At 42.6% G+C, this 14,355-nt stretch overlaps 1 long non-coding RNA gene across 1 annotated transcript in view; it reads left to right on the plus strand.

Moving 5' to 3' along the window:
* Window positions 1-14,355, plus strand: part of LOC139801964 (uncharacterized) — a 193,557-nt gene that overhangs the window by 171,928 nt on the left and 7,274 nt on the right. Inside the window, exons 12-13 of the long non-coding RNA XR_011728431.1 lie at window positions 3,763-3,926; window positions 4,284-4,540. This is a non-coding gene — a long non-coding RNA (uncharacterized lncRNA). The remainder of the gene's footprint in view (window positions 1-3,762; window positions 3,927-4,283; window positions 4,541-14,355) is intronic.

Here is a 14,355-nt window from a genome sequence, read left to right on the forward strand (position 1 = left end):
ATCTGGAAAACTATGGTGAGTCAGAACGCAGCAGGAGATTTCTTTGGTTCAGAAACCAAAACTGGCCTAGGAGAAGCACTTGGACAGTCAGGGTTTGAAGCTGGGGGTGTTTTTACAAGCTAAAGTGACCTCTTTCAGGGAGGCAAACACGTTCTGCTTTGTGTGAGAGGTGGTAGCACTCACTACACAGGGCTGAAAATTCCTGTTTCCTTGGGTGAGGCATGGGTGGGATCCATTTGCTGGAAAAGTCAATACTTTGAATAGTAGAGCAGGAGAATTTCTGTGCCCACACCTACCCCCCCCCAAAAAAAAATCATTCCCATATTTCCATGCTTCCCCTTTTGCTATTAAGATGAGATTTTCTTCTGCAACTGAACAGTAATGTTTCATAAACAGTTCCTCTGTCTGCAAGTGGACCTTGAAAATTGATTATTTTTTGTTTGTTTCTTTTAGTCTCCAAATGTTTCTGCCATTATAAGGCAGGCAGTTATTTTGCTAGGAAGGAATGTGAAGAATTAGAAATGTTGAAAGCGATTAGGGCTTTGTCTTTTATGACAGAGCCATTCACAAAGCCTGGCATTCAGCCTGCTCAGAGCAAGCATCATAAGACACCCTGAAGCCTTGAAATCCCTCAGTTTTAAACCCCATGGGGTGGCTTTTGAATTATCAGGGAACAGATGATATTGCAGAGACCATTTTCTTCATATTTTAAAGGTCTCAGAGTTAATATTTATTCTAAGTAGATGTTTATTTTTGGATACTTTTATTGTTTCTAGGAAGGCCACAAAGAGTTCAGTGTTGTGGAGAAATGGTTACTTTGTATTTATGGTTAAAGAAAAAAAAGAAGAAGAAAAAAGAAAGTGCCAAACAATCCTGCCCCAGTTCTTTATTTAAGGAGACAATGTACTTTCCACCCATGCACAAGCAGTGCTTCACGGGCTGTATAATAAAATGCTGTTCCAGATATTGTCTAAATAGAAACAGATTTAGCCCTGCTGTTGTGACTTGCATTGCTGGATAATGAAAGTTTTCAATCTGGTTTTACTTTGGTTTATGCGTGCTGGAGAACTGCACATCCACAAACCCCTGCCTTATGCCCAGAGACCTGTTGTTCTTATGCCATCTGTTTGTATATAATAGGTGAACATCCTCCCCATACCAAAATAAATCCCTAGGATTTGGTCTTTTCTGATAGGTAACAGATGATAAAGCAGCCCTCAAAGTGATTCTTCCCTGCAAAGACCACAGATTATAGAACAGGACCTGGTGGTTTCAGATGAGACTTGAAGGTGCTCGTGACAATGAGGAGGTGGTGGCTGTTGCCTCATTTAATGACATGAAGTCTAAAATCCAAGAATTTCTTGCCCTAAAACTCTCTGAGGGTGAGTCAAGTCACTTACTTATGCAGTCATTCACTAATGGCATACTCAAAACTGCTGAAAAGACTCTTTAATTTAAGTTGGGTTTGAAAATCACCCATTGCTGTGTTACCTAAAGCAACCTCCTAGTGTTTCTCCATAGGGGAAAAGACCTGTGATAAGAGAGAGTCCCTGAAGATCATAGAACAAAAGATGGGCTGCAGCATATGCATATCAGGAAATGGTCCATTACTCATTAATTGCTCCGTTTCCTTGTACCAATGGGGGTCACCCTGTTGCTGAGGACCAGAGAGATTATAACAATAATATAAATACTGCTTTATTTACAATTTTACAAGAAAACAACTTTCTATGGTTCTTATACAGAGACTTTTTTTTTTTTTTTTAAGTTTCCACAAATAAAACACTCTCAGAGGACAGTAGGAAGTTTGTCATTTGAAGCATTTTGCAGTGGGACTAAAGGAATATTTCCATATGTCAGAGAGCCACATCCAGCTGTTGGGGCATGAACTGAGGACCAGGAGGAATCAGACTCTCCTCTTTGCTCCCCTACAGATTTCCTGTCTGACCTTGAACAAATTGCTGAGTTTCACTGCCTGCTTGTGTGAAGAGTTCTGTCTTATATTCACTATTATACTCTTAAGTATTTTGTATCTACAAAAGACACCCTGGTTCATGTTCCCTTCACTCTTGTGCCTACTGACTGTAGGTACTGACTGCAAGTACCTGCTCCAAAGTGGTCCAGTCCCCAAGCTGGTGCTGGGGAAGGATGGAGGGAGGGGACCAGAGCTGTGCTGGCTGGCAGCCTGTGCTCTGCTTGCCTGGAGCTGCCTGGGGCTTGCTGGGGCTGGGGTCAGGGTGGTTTTCCCATCTGCAGAGCAGAGGTAACAGGATTCATCTACTGCATGAGAACCTGTGTGTGGGTAAATACAAGTGTCACTAAGGGCAGGCATTATAATGTGTGTCTTAAAAGTGCTTGAGGTAGTCACTATAATAACATCCCCTAGAATTTGTGTCCACTTGGACTGCTCTGTCTCTGTAATCGCAGAGCAAGAATGGGCAGGTATGACTCTGATTCTTATCATCTAGGATTAAAACACAGCAATCACCCCAGCCCACCTCTTAGTATTCATTTTACTTATTAAAGCTTCCCAACAAGTCTCTGCAGTGATGTTATCTACTAAATTGTGTGAGGTTTCTAATCATTAAGTGGATTGGTCTTCAAAGAGCTAAATGAAAATGAGCAATAAATATCAGTGTTACTTAGGTCATATAGTGCAAAATGACAAGGAGACCGAAAGACCTGCTGGCAACTCTAGAGCAAACAAATATGAGGTAGATTCACAGAAGCTTCTTGTGGCTTTTTATAAAGTTTCTCAATACTTTTAATTATTTTTAAAAGCAAGATAAAACGGGAGAAGCAGACTCGGAGCAGGAACTCCTGAAAACCCTTTTTTTTATTCCATAGCTGTGACTTGCAGTTTTGTACTCTTCCTCCTGCCCTAACTTTCTCCTCTGCAGAAGGGACGTTGTGATATTCATGTATGCACTGGAGAATGTATCATCATTATGGCAATTTCTGCAGTGCTTTGCACATAGACAGATGCTTTTAAGAAGGTGAACCTCCCGCTGGTGGGTGTAAACATGAGCTTGACGTTTTGCACCTGCAATTGTATTTCCTGTATAAAACTGAACAGCTCATCCTGGTGGCAACCTGACTGCAGAGGTAAATGAGGCAGCAGTCGTTGCAGTTACTTCATCTATCTGTGTTTTCATTTCCTCAGAAAAATAACCAGCCACAAGAGTTGCCAGGGCAGATTGTATCCTCAACCAGATACTGAGAAAATCTTCCACATAAAGAATATGAAATGACTGCAGGATTTTTTAGATAGTATTGTAAGGACTTCTTTTTCCTTGGTGAAAAAAAGCAATGAAAACTGAAATTCAACACACTGCAATTGCTTATGTCTTGGTCCCTTTCCCGTGGTGTAAAATTCTGACAGCAGACACTGTGAACTGTGACTTTCTCCTTGTATAAACAGCCTAACCCTGTGACTATTGCTGGGGTGATGCCACATAGTCCTGCTTTATAGCATGGCCAGGGAGCAAGTTTAGCTCTGTGAGCCTGAGATGGCCATGCACACTCCAGCAAACCAGGGACAGAATCCTCACCCCACCACAAACCCACCTACTGTGTTCTCAAAGGCCAGAGTTTTCCTCTAGCCAAGAGGAAGATTTACCTTGTCCCTTTACTAGGGACAATGGAAAAGTAATATTGGAGAGGGATATGATAGAGAATTTCTTTTGTTACCAAGTTACCCAAGCTTGACTGTACTCATTTCTTTGGCTCTTTTAAGGTCTCAGCTGTTGGCATCTCTTTCAGGGTGAGTGAAACACTCTGAGTTAGAACTGGAACCAAAAAGAAGAGGAAGATTCAATTCAAATAGTGTTGGAAGGTGGAGGCAAATAGAGAGAAATGGAAGGAAGACTCAGCTTTTTAAACAGAAAAGAAAGAAGGCTATAACCTAAAAACCCACAAGCCTGAAGGTAACAGTCATTTCCTATTTCTGTGAAGACTGCTGGGGTTTCTCTAAAGGAAGTGGGGGTGGGGAAAGGACAGTTCCTGGTATTTTCCTCAGCTTAGAAAGCAGAGAAAAGTCATCAGGCTTCCTACGTGACTAAAAAGAAGTGTTACAGGAAGTGTGAGCACCACTATAGCACCAACACATGCTGGATGGTAAGGGGTAAGGTACCTGGTGGTGGCTGTAAAGCAGACCAGAAATCTTCACTCATATTGGATCCCACAGTGCTGTTCCTTGTGTATAAGCAAAAATTCTAGTTGGATGCTAAAATGAGTCAGAGTAGGGCTAAAAATGCCTTGTGTCCATTCTTCCTGCCTCTTAGGACCACCAGTCTCCTTCACACCTAAGGACTGGGCAGCCCTCTGGAGCAGGACACCTTCCAACCACTTTGGGACAGTGGGATGCATCTGCCATGCAGTGACAAAGACCAAGTACACCTGAAAGCTTTCTCCACCTCAGTGGGATGTTTATTCACCAGAGGTGCTGGCAACAGAAGAGTCAATATTGGGTTTGCTGGAGAACACCCACTAATTGGTTTCAGAAGATCTCCAGCAGGACACAGAAACAAATCAAACCAGTGTACGGTAACTGTAAAATTTATAGTTCAGAATTAAATTACGTGGTACTTGTTAAACATAATATTTTAAACTTCTGTGGGAGCACTGTAAGGCTTTTAAATTATCATTGTGATCAAGCACGATGTGAAATAGTACAGCTTTTATTCTGCAGGCAGGTAAATCAGGCAGAAGGCAGAGAAATGAAGGCTTGAAATGTGTTTCCTACATAAGGGAGTGAGGACAGACATCACCTGAGTCCTCATGCAATTGATGTCTGTCTCCTCTCTCCAGCTTATCCAGCTGCACAGCAAAGGGAGGGGGCCCAACTACAGAGGTTTGGGTTGCTCTTACAGGCTCCTAGTTCTGGTGACCTGGGCAAGAAGGTAGAACTGAGTAGTGGCAGTAGGATGAATGCCAATGGGTTCTGCTCGAGGAAGGCAGTTCTGTACAGGAAAAACTCATTATATAAATATGTACTCAGGTAAAGCAACCCAAAATGAAGATTAGAAGGAAGAAAATTCTGGTCAAAGGTCTCAGCCTCTAAACATGAGTTTCTAAAGCTGAAATGGTTTGACTTGTGCTGGAGCCTGATGTGTAGGGCCCATGTTTTTGAAGATGTCATTTGGCATTTGTTCCATCAGTTAGGATTTACATACACTTCTATGAAATCTGGGCCATAAACGTTTATTTTAAACAAAAACATTTCCATAGGATCTTTACTGTCTGTGTAGTGGTAAAGTGCTGTGAATAATTTTTCCCAGGTGCTTAAGCAGGTGGTGTCTTCAAGGGAAGCAAAGCTTCTTTCATGTTGCCTATAATTTGTGCTGCCTTAAACCTTCCTTGTCAATGTCTTGGGTGAACACTTAGGGCTGTTTGAAATGTGCCTTCACCACAAAGATGCTGGATACCCAGCTCCATGATTGGAATAAAAATGTTACAGTTACTTATTTACAGGGAAGGAAATAACACAGTGTCTCTATTTGCTACTCCTGAATTTATTTTCTCTTCTTTTGTGCAGTGTAAAAATGTTAGTCATCTCCAATGGCCTTTGGAAATAAGCTTTCCAAATATATTTTCATACTCTATATAGATGCACTGATGACACTCCAGCAGTTCAGCAAGAGGGAATCTGAAATAGTGGCACTAAATGACAAGGGAAAAAAAAATCACTGGGGAAAAAACTGTCCATAAAAATCTGAAGATGATTATGGAGCATTGGGAAATGGTGCCAGTGCTGGACTGAATACTCACTGATCCCTCATTTCTGAGGCATCATCAATTAAAGGTGGATGGAAAAGTGCCATCTCAAGGAACTGACTCTTGGGCTTCAGCTCCCATTTACATCTGCTTTGGGGCTGTAAGCTCAAACCTGTCTGACTAAATTGGTACTTTTCATCTCGTACTTAGGTCCCAAGCGAAGCTGGCTAAACTGAAAGCAGGCTGGGTGGCCACTGTTAACAAATGATGTTCATGAAGCTGTGCCACCTTTGTTTAGGACCTGGAATTCAGGGATGGGAAGAAAGCTGTGGCAGCCAGGTTTGAAAATGGGCCTTGATATGATTGCAAGTTTCTGTTTCCTCTTTCAGTTTTTTAAAAAGCCATAACACTTGTTTTCCTAAGAAGCATGTGTCATGCACTTGGATTTATCAGCATTTTTAAAAGCAATGGATGTGTATGAATGCTGTGATCCATCACTTATGAGAGCATATATAAGCTCTATAAACAATTCCATGTGGTTTGGGATCTCCCTCAATGATGTCCTGTGTCCATCCCATCCATGCTCATTTTTACTGACACAGAGAGAATCCTCCATGACTGATGACACTGCAGACATCAGTGATTGACCTTTCCCTGATGTATATGTGCAGAGATCATCCATCTGCACAGAAAAAGGGAGGGGGGCACTGCACATAGATTTTAGGGGGATGCTTGAAGGAGTTAGTTCTGTGACAACTCAAGACACTGGTTGTTCAGCCACAAAGCTCAAAGAAATAAGAAGTAGAAATATGGAAATATATGAAAATATGACCTTTTCTTCTTCAATTAATATATATATATCTATTTATGTGTATATAAACCTTCTTTCCACTGATGAAATAAGCTGTGATTAGGGCGTGGTAGCTCGAGCAAACTACTGAGTAGCTACTTTGTCCAAAAAAAAAAAAAAAAAAGAGATACTTTTTTTCTTCTTCCTCCTTGTCCCTTTTCCAGCCATATGGATTTGCCAGTTCACTGCATCATTGCATGTTTCTAACACAGCAGCTGTTGCTACCTTGTAATGCCATAGCACATCTTGTATGCTGAGTTGCAGGCCAAAATGCAATAGAAAAGCAGCTTAGACTTAAAGAAAAAAAGACCCTCTCTTGAGATCCATTTGGACAATAGTTGTGGGCTTTAGAGAAGGCAGGAGAGTGCTAGCAGGTCTCTCAAATTTGTCCACTCTTCCAGCTATGTGTCAGGGCTGCTAATCCAGCACCAGTGCTTGACATTTAGCACAATGCAGTTTAGAGTTTCCAGAGACAAGTTCTTGTTTCCCTTTGCTAACCTGTGAGGCTCGAGTTGGCTGCTGTGATGTAGGCTGGGAGCCTGGCCTGCTAATGAGTGTTTTCAGACCAGCAAAAAGATGGATTAAAAGAGAAGGGGTGAATCTGCAAACAAAAGCTGTGTGCACACTTTTACGACTTCAGTGAAATGAATTAAAATTGTCCTTGGTTTGGCCAAGACATTATATTCACTGCAAGGTTACAGCTGAGATACCAAAACATTAATTAATGGGAGAATTTCTTTCCTGGCTGAAAGATGAAGAATCTGTAGGAGCTGCCCTAAAATGATGTTGGCTGGAAGGGGTAGAGAAGTATTGAGCCTATCTTCTGCTGTTCTGCTCTTGTCTTCCTTGCCCAGCAGCCCTCAGATGTGGCCAAGAGCTGGGGAAATGCCTGTGTGGACCTTTTGTCACATCATCACTCACTGCAAGCCCACTTTGGGCCAAAACACAGGATTTGCTGAGCATGTGGCATGTTCATCTGGTTGTGTGAGAGCTTGTGTGGGTGTTGGGTCACAGGAAAAGGAACCTCTTGCCCTGTTTCTCATGTAATTGCAGGGAGCTTGAGTTCAGTTGTGTTGGGGCTACCCCAGCTAAAAGTTTGCCTGTGTAGGCTGTATTTGATACAGATGTTGAGTCTGTGGTACTGGTGCAGATGTTGGGGGTTTGACTTTCAGCTCATGCTTATCATTTGGCCATCATCAGAACAGGAAGAAAGGTTGGGGATTTTTTTAATTTTTGTCTTGTTTTTCTTTCTAATGAATATTATTACATGATAGCTTCAATTATCAAAGTATCTAATAACATATTGCAGGTGGTGCTTTAATGATGTAAGATCCTTTCAAAGAAAACAGAACCTATACCTGGTAGTTAGATTGAACGTGTCAGATAGCACTAGATGACAAATTGGTGTTGCTACCTCCTCTCATGTGCTCCTGCTTGATGAGATTTAACAAAACCCAAAAGCAACCAGGAAATGATTCTTCTTGTAGTCAGTCATTAGTAGAGAAAGAGCAATTGTACAGTACTAAGATTATCCAGCAGTAGAAAGAACATCCTAATCCCAGACATGAGAGACAGGATGTCCATTAGGAATGGTAGCCACTGATCAATAGTCTAATTTAGCATAGAAAGGTTTTATTGCTTTGGGAGCTGGAAGAAGAGGGAGGTATTGCAGTGTCTTCAGTTCTACTCCTGCCTCTGCCTCTGATGCACCCCAAAGAAACACTGGCTGACTCCACTGCTTTTCCACAGCCACAGGACCAAGCAATAATTTTAAACTAGCAGGGCCATTATGTATTCTGAATGTGCCTTTGATTATGTATGGGGCAGCACAAAGAAAGAAAATCCATTTCTGACAACGTCAGGAGTAAGCTGACATTTGTCTGCTGTTCCTTTCAGATCACATCCAGCAAATTTCTAGGCCGTCAGCAAAGAAAATAATTGCAAAAATATTTTTTCAGATATTTGATGCATTTTTAATTACTTTTTCTTAATAAAAAAAAACACAGAGAAAAAATTTCAAAGCAGAACTTTACAAAATTATTCCCTACAAACATGCAAATATTTCTGCAGGGTATTTTTAATGTTTTCAGGACACCTTGGTCCCCCATTCCCCTCCCATGCTTCTCAGAAATGGGATTCTAAACAGTGAGCTGGTGCATCACCTTCAATGGTGAACTCAGCTGCCAAAGGTTTTTCTAGCCAGGCAAAGGGGTAAAAGTTGCTATTACTACATGAGCTACCTAATTAAGAGTGAGCATTACCAGTAAAAACTTTATGTGCTGGAATTTATATAAGGGTCAGGTAATCACAGGAGGAGGAGGGGGCAGGCAGGATGCTGGCACACTGTGGCTCTTGCTCCTGCTCTGTCTCCTCTGAGGAATTGCTCTTGGTCTAAAGCTCAGGGAGGGCATGTCTGACTTAGCACAGGGAAAGTGATAAAATGGTGGGAGCAAAGCCTAATAGATTTTCAAGGAGATTGAGCAGGAGCCACAGAAGGTAGCACTGAGGCATAGAAAGTAAAAGTACACCAGGCCTCATTTAATTATCTTTTTCACACTGCATTAATCATCACAAAACCAGGATTATGCCTATTTTTACATCAGTGTTGGAGGGTAATACAAATGTCATTTTGTGCACTGTCTGTCATTTTAGCAACTGTTAAATTAAAGGCTCGAAAAGAAAATAATGAAGGCAGGCTGCTCCCTTGACCTATTTTTCACCAACAACTTTTTCCCCTTTGACCTCTGAATCTGAATTTCCCTTATCAAATCATCGTCTGATTTCCTACAACTGTTCTTGCTTTCCCCAGCCCCCACAGCCACCCTGGTATTTGGTGTTCCCTTGACCTCTTTCTTCAGCTCTTATTTTACATGATGATTTTACAGTCAGTCATTTCTTTTTCTTCCTGTGGTATCCATAACTCCTTGCTCTCTGGTACTCTTCCTTCTTCTCCAGGAACTCTTCCAGCAGCTCAGGTATCTCCTTTGTCCTTGGGCTCCTTTGCTGCTCCAGAGCTCAACTCAAACCTTGGTCCACCAGCTCACAGTTCCCATGGCCCAAAACACCCCCTCAGTCTCATCCCTACCTCACACCTTCTTCCTCTTAAGGTCTACAAGCTCTATAAATTTCAAAGATACCTGATGTTCCTAGTCCTGCTTGTCTCTCTTTGTGCTTTTTTTTTTTCCTGTTCCTGTTTTTTCTCTCTGACTTCCTCACACTCCTCTCCCTGTCCCAGTTTCCTCCTGAAAATAGTTGAAATAACTCCATTTTTTGCTATGGCCTCTGTCCAGATGTGCCCATGAGATTTCAGAAACAGGTATATGCAAAAATGTGGCTATGTATATGCTGCTTTAATGATGTGGGATCCTTTCTTACCCCCACAAGGGCAATAAAGGAGATATTAAGTTAAATATACCTACTACTGTGCTTGCATATTTAGTCTTTCAACACTCAGGAGGTAGAGGTTTGGGATTAAGTTGAACAGTAGCAATTGTCTCAGTGATGGTTGAGGTTGACTTTGGCAGCAAAAGAGGCAGTTTTAGTGTTCTTAAGAAACTGATCTTGCTCTTCACCAGGAATTCTGTTGGTCTGAATTCATGGCAGAGGGGCTGAAAAAAAGTGGGTAATATTTTCCCAGGTGAAACTTATCCTGATCTTTTCAGCTCCTTTTACTCATCATCAGTGTATACCCTACCAGATAGCTCCCCTTTCTCCTACACATGCCTGGGATTGCTCTGTGTTCTCCCTGGCTTGGAGTACAGCAGTGTGGGTTTTGCAAAGCCAGGCAGAATTCCAGACTGGGGTGGAAGATGCTGTGTTTTTTCATAGGGGTGAAATAGTAGGACATAACTCTGAAATCCAGGCTATGGCAATTTCCAGTGATTTAAGGATATGAGATGAATCAGATCAGTCACAGCTCCGATTTCAGAGGAATGTGCAAGGATATATCTTCTCACATTAACATCCCCTGACTGTGATCAGTCTTTATCACCCAAACCTCGACCTGAACGGTGGACAATCGACTGCATCTGTTTCTACTTTACTAATTTGATCTACCTCAGAAAACTACTCTTGCAGGAACTTTAAAGATGAAAAATAGCACCAATTATATTCTCTAATACAATTGATTTCTAAGTAGCCATGTATACATTTCTGACTCTGTACAGTTCTACTGCCAACCTCGTAAGGTGGAATTTTTTTGTGATCTGAAAACCTTCTTTCCCAAGACTGTGCATAGACAGGCTCCAAAGCCATATTTGCAGGCAGAGAATAAATAAAATTAAATATATCCAGATCCAACATTTTACCTATTTGTAGAAACAGGGGTCAAATAAATGTGGCAAAACCTCTTTCTTGTTTTTCTCATTTTTATGTGCCACCGTGTGCAGCTTTGGTTGCAGTTGCCACTGAAGGCAAAACCTGCTCTTTTGGTACTGCACCCACAGCAAAGGCATTGGGTGGCTGAGATCTTTCTCAGACAAAGGCACAGGCTGAGATCTTTCACGGGGGAAAAAGCTGTGTTCATACTGTATCTAATAATAATACAGTGTGAAAGGCAGCAGATTATAAAATTAGCCAAAGCAGATGCTTTTTCAAGCCATTAAAAAGTCACCTCTGGAACTCACTGACACATTAGGGTAGCTTTAGTTTGGGTTGGTTACATGGGTTTGGATTATGAATTTTATAATTCAGGACTTGAAGACAGACAGAAACTTGGCTGTTTCACTCAGGAAGCCACTGTCTGGTTAGGTTCTGAAGAAATGCCTGTACAAGTAGGTTCTTCTGGCAGCTCAGTGCAGCAGGTATTTTTCACCTTGCTCCAGAGAAAGATGGGAGGATCTAATAACAGATGAATACAGGATACCAGACAAGATGGAGCACTGGCTTGATTCCATATGATAATTCCAGTGTGCTTGTTTTGCCTTTAGGCTGCTGTATCTGATTAGACCAGTCTCTAGCTGATCCAAGGTTGGGAGAATGCAAAACCACTGTAGTGTTGTGCTAAACACAATGCAGCCAGACCAAATAATCTGTCAGTTATCCATGCAGATCTGCAGATAGGGGCATGCATGCAGTTTTGCATGAAGAACATAACATACAGTAGCTCCAAATTTGGAAGGAGAATTAGTAATTTGCTGAGATAAAAGTTGTGGTCTCTTACAGTAGGCTGGATAATTGTTTAAATAAATATAAAAGTCCATTTTAGAACAGCCTTCTTTTAATACTAATTGGATGCAAAAATCTTATCACATTAGTAACCTTCATACCTTTATAATAAGTCTTTTATTGTATTAGCCAGCTTGGTTTTCACTAATATGATACGAAAGACTTGCTAATATATTAGGAAAGTCACTAACACTATTAATTTACTAGACAAATTACTTCTCTATCTTGGAACTTTAAATGAAATGGAATTCACTAATCCTAATTGGTTTGCCTTCTACCAGAATTATTTCCCATTAGTTCAGCATGTTTTCTTTTTTCATACTTGAACAGAAGAGATTTCTTAAACTCAAAGCCTTGGGGGACGGTATATGGGTTTATTAATTATCAGGTATTCATTCAAGGGGGTTAATTAAGCAATAACTTTCCATTGACTGGAATATACAAAGGAATAAAAGGCTTGACTTGTCCTGCTGATTAAAGCACTGAGGCCGTTGTGTCATCATTTTGTTCCATTTGGTTGTGGGGAATAAAGATTTTTCCACTATTTAACATAATTGGCCAAGAGCTCAGAGACCCCATTCCTTGTGTACAGGAACTTTGTTGGGCTGATGATTTTTCTTCTTCCCTCCCTCTCTGTTCCCCATCTCCACTTGATGCCAGGTGCTGTGACCTTTCCTGGCGGATGGGGACCTTGGTGCCGTTATCCATGTTTTTGTCACCTGAAGACTGGAGAACTGCAATGCAGTAAAGGGAGCTGAATCCTCTGGGCAAGGAGCAGGCAGTGCTGAAGGCAGCATCCTGCTGAGTCAGCAGGGCACCTCCTGCAAGCACGCGACACCGGTGCTGAGGAATTGGTACTTGGCTGCGTACTGGCTCCCAGGCAGAGTTTATGGTGTTGGCTTTGACATTTGGGCCCAATTCAAACCTCTTTGGAATCAGTGGAAGGACTCACCATGTACTTCAATTGATTTTGGATCAGGCCCAGCAGTCTCTGAATAGCTTGTCTATGCCAGAGACACCCTCCCTTCTCGGGGGATATCGCCTCGTCGTTTGAGAGGAGCAGCATGGCAGCTGGAACATCTTTTTGGGGAGAAGGAGAGCAGTCTGCTCTCAAGTGAGGACTTGGGGCTCTTGCAAGGGCTGCTTCAGTCTAGGGCTTGTCCTGTTGGCTTTTAGGGTGTACCATTGAGAAGTGGTTCCTTTGAGGGCATAAATTATACACTAGAATAGGTGAAAGAGAAAGGGGTTTTTCCTAGAGCTTCCCTAGGTCGGACTGAACTCCCTTTTCTGTAACAGCCTCCCCAGGGCTGTGGCAATCTGTTTTAATTAGAGCAGCCTCTGAGCATCTCTCGATTATGCTGAGGGATGGAGCTTCACTGAGAATTCAGCTGACCCAAGCTGTGGGAGCACCAAGGCCATGGTTGCACAGGCCTCCCACGTACCCTCATTTGCACTGCGCGAGGCTTCAGCCCGAGCCAGCTCTTTGCCGGCCGGGCTCTGGAATCCACGTATAAAAGAAGCTTGTGGTTGTGGCTGTTGGTAAGTGCATATTATACAGGAGCTGGAGCTGGCTGAAACTGCTGCTCCCAATCAGCCCTGCATCACTGAGTCAGCGCATCCCGAAGCCTGAGCACATCTCTGCCCAGGGGACGCGGGGCTGGGTCCCCACCACGCCCGGGGAAGGTGGGGCCTCCGGGTACCTGCGCGGGAGCCCACTCGTCCCGGGCAGAAAAGGAGAAAAAAGAGGTGGAGCTGCAAGCTGGAAAAGTGTGTGATGTTCAGAGTGGCTGCTGAGTTTATTCTCCAACAAGCGTTAGCATGCTTTACTCCTCTGATTGTTTTGGCGATTGTGGTGAGGTGCAGATGTTATGCAATGGCAGGACTGGTAACGTTGGCCACTGCCAACTGCGGTGCTGGGCGTCATTTGTAAGCTTCTCAGCAATGAACTCTGTCAGCACATGCTTCACCTCCTCTTACCATTGCAGGCACCACTGGTGAGCCAGGCTGTGTCATGGCTAAGACACCCCCTCCATCAGCGAGGACCCTGGCAGTCCCTGGCAGAAGGGCTCCTCACCCTCTGGAAGCCCCTGTGCAGTGCCCACGCCATCCTCTGTTAACTCTTGCAGAGTAGTTGTGCAGCTCAGCCAGAGGAGCTGAAATTCCAGCATCACCTCACCAAGAAAGACATTTTGGCAAAATGGAAAGATTTCGAAATCTCGGCAAGAAAGGCTGTAAGATTGCCTTGAGTGTTTGAAATAATGTATGCATGCAGATATCTAGGTATACCTGTATAACTACACGAGCCAAATTACTTGCTTTGGCTTGCTTATCGTTCTAAGACATAAACCAGGTAATCTAGCTTTATTTGACACGTAGGATAATCATCCAAGAAAATGAGAGGCTCTGTAATGGAGGTCTCTAAACAGGTCTTGCAGGTCACTCACACAACCTGGCTCTGCACGCCAGGGCTCTATGGAAACATGGCTATAAACACCGGGTTGGATCAAGAGCTTCTGTACTGACAGAAAAGACAAACACTAAAGCTGTACAAAACTGAGTAAGTCTCAGAAAATGATTCACTCTCTTAATTAATTTTCCATTTTGGTTGGTGGAATGCCCTTAGG

The sequence above is a fragment of the Heliangelus exortis genome, chromosome 13 (genome assembly GCF_036169615.1).
Source record: "Heliangelus exortis chromosome 13, bHelExo1.hap1, whole genome shotgun sequence".
Classification (NCBI taxonomy): domain Eukaryota; kingdom Metazoa; phylum Chordata; class Aves; order Apodiformes; family Trochilidae; genus Heliangelus; species Heliangelus exortis.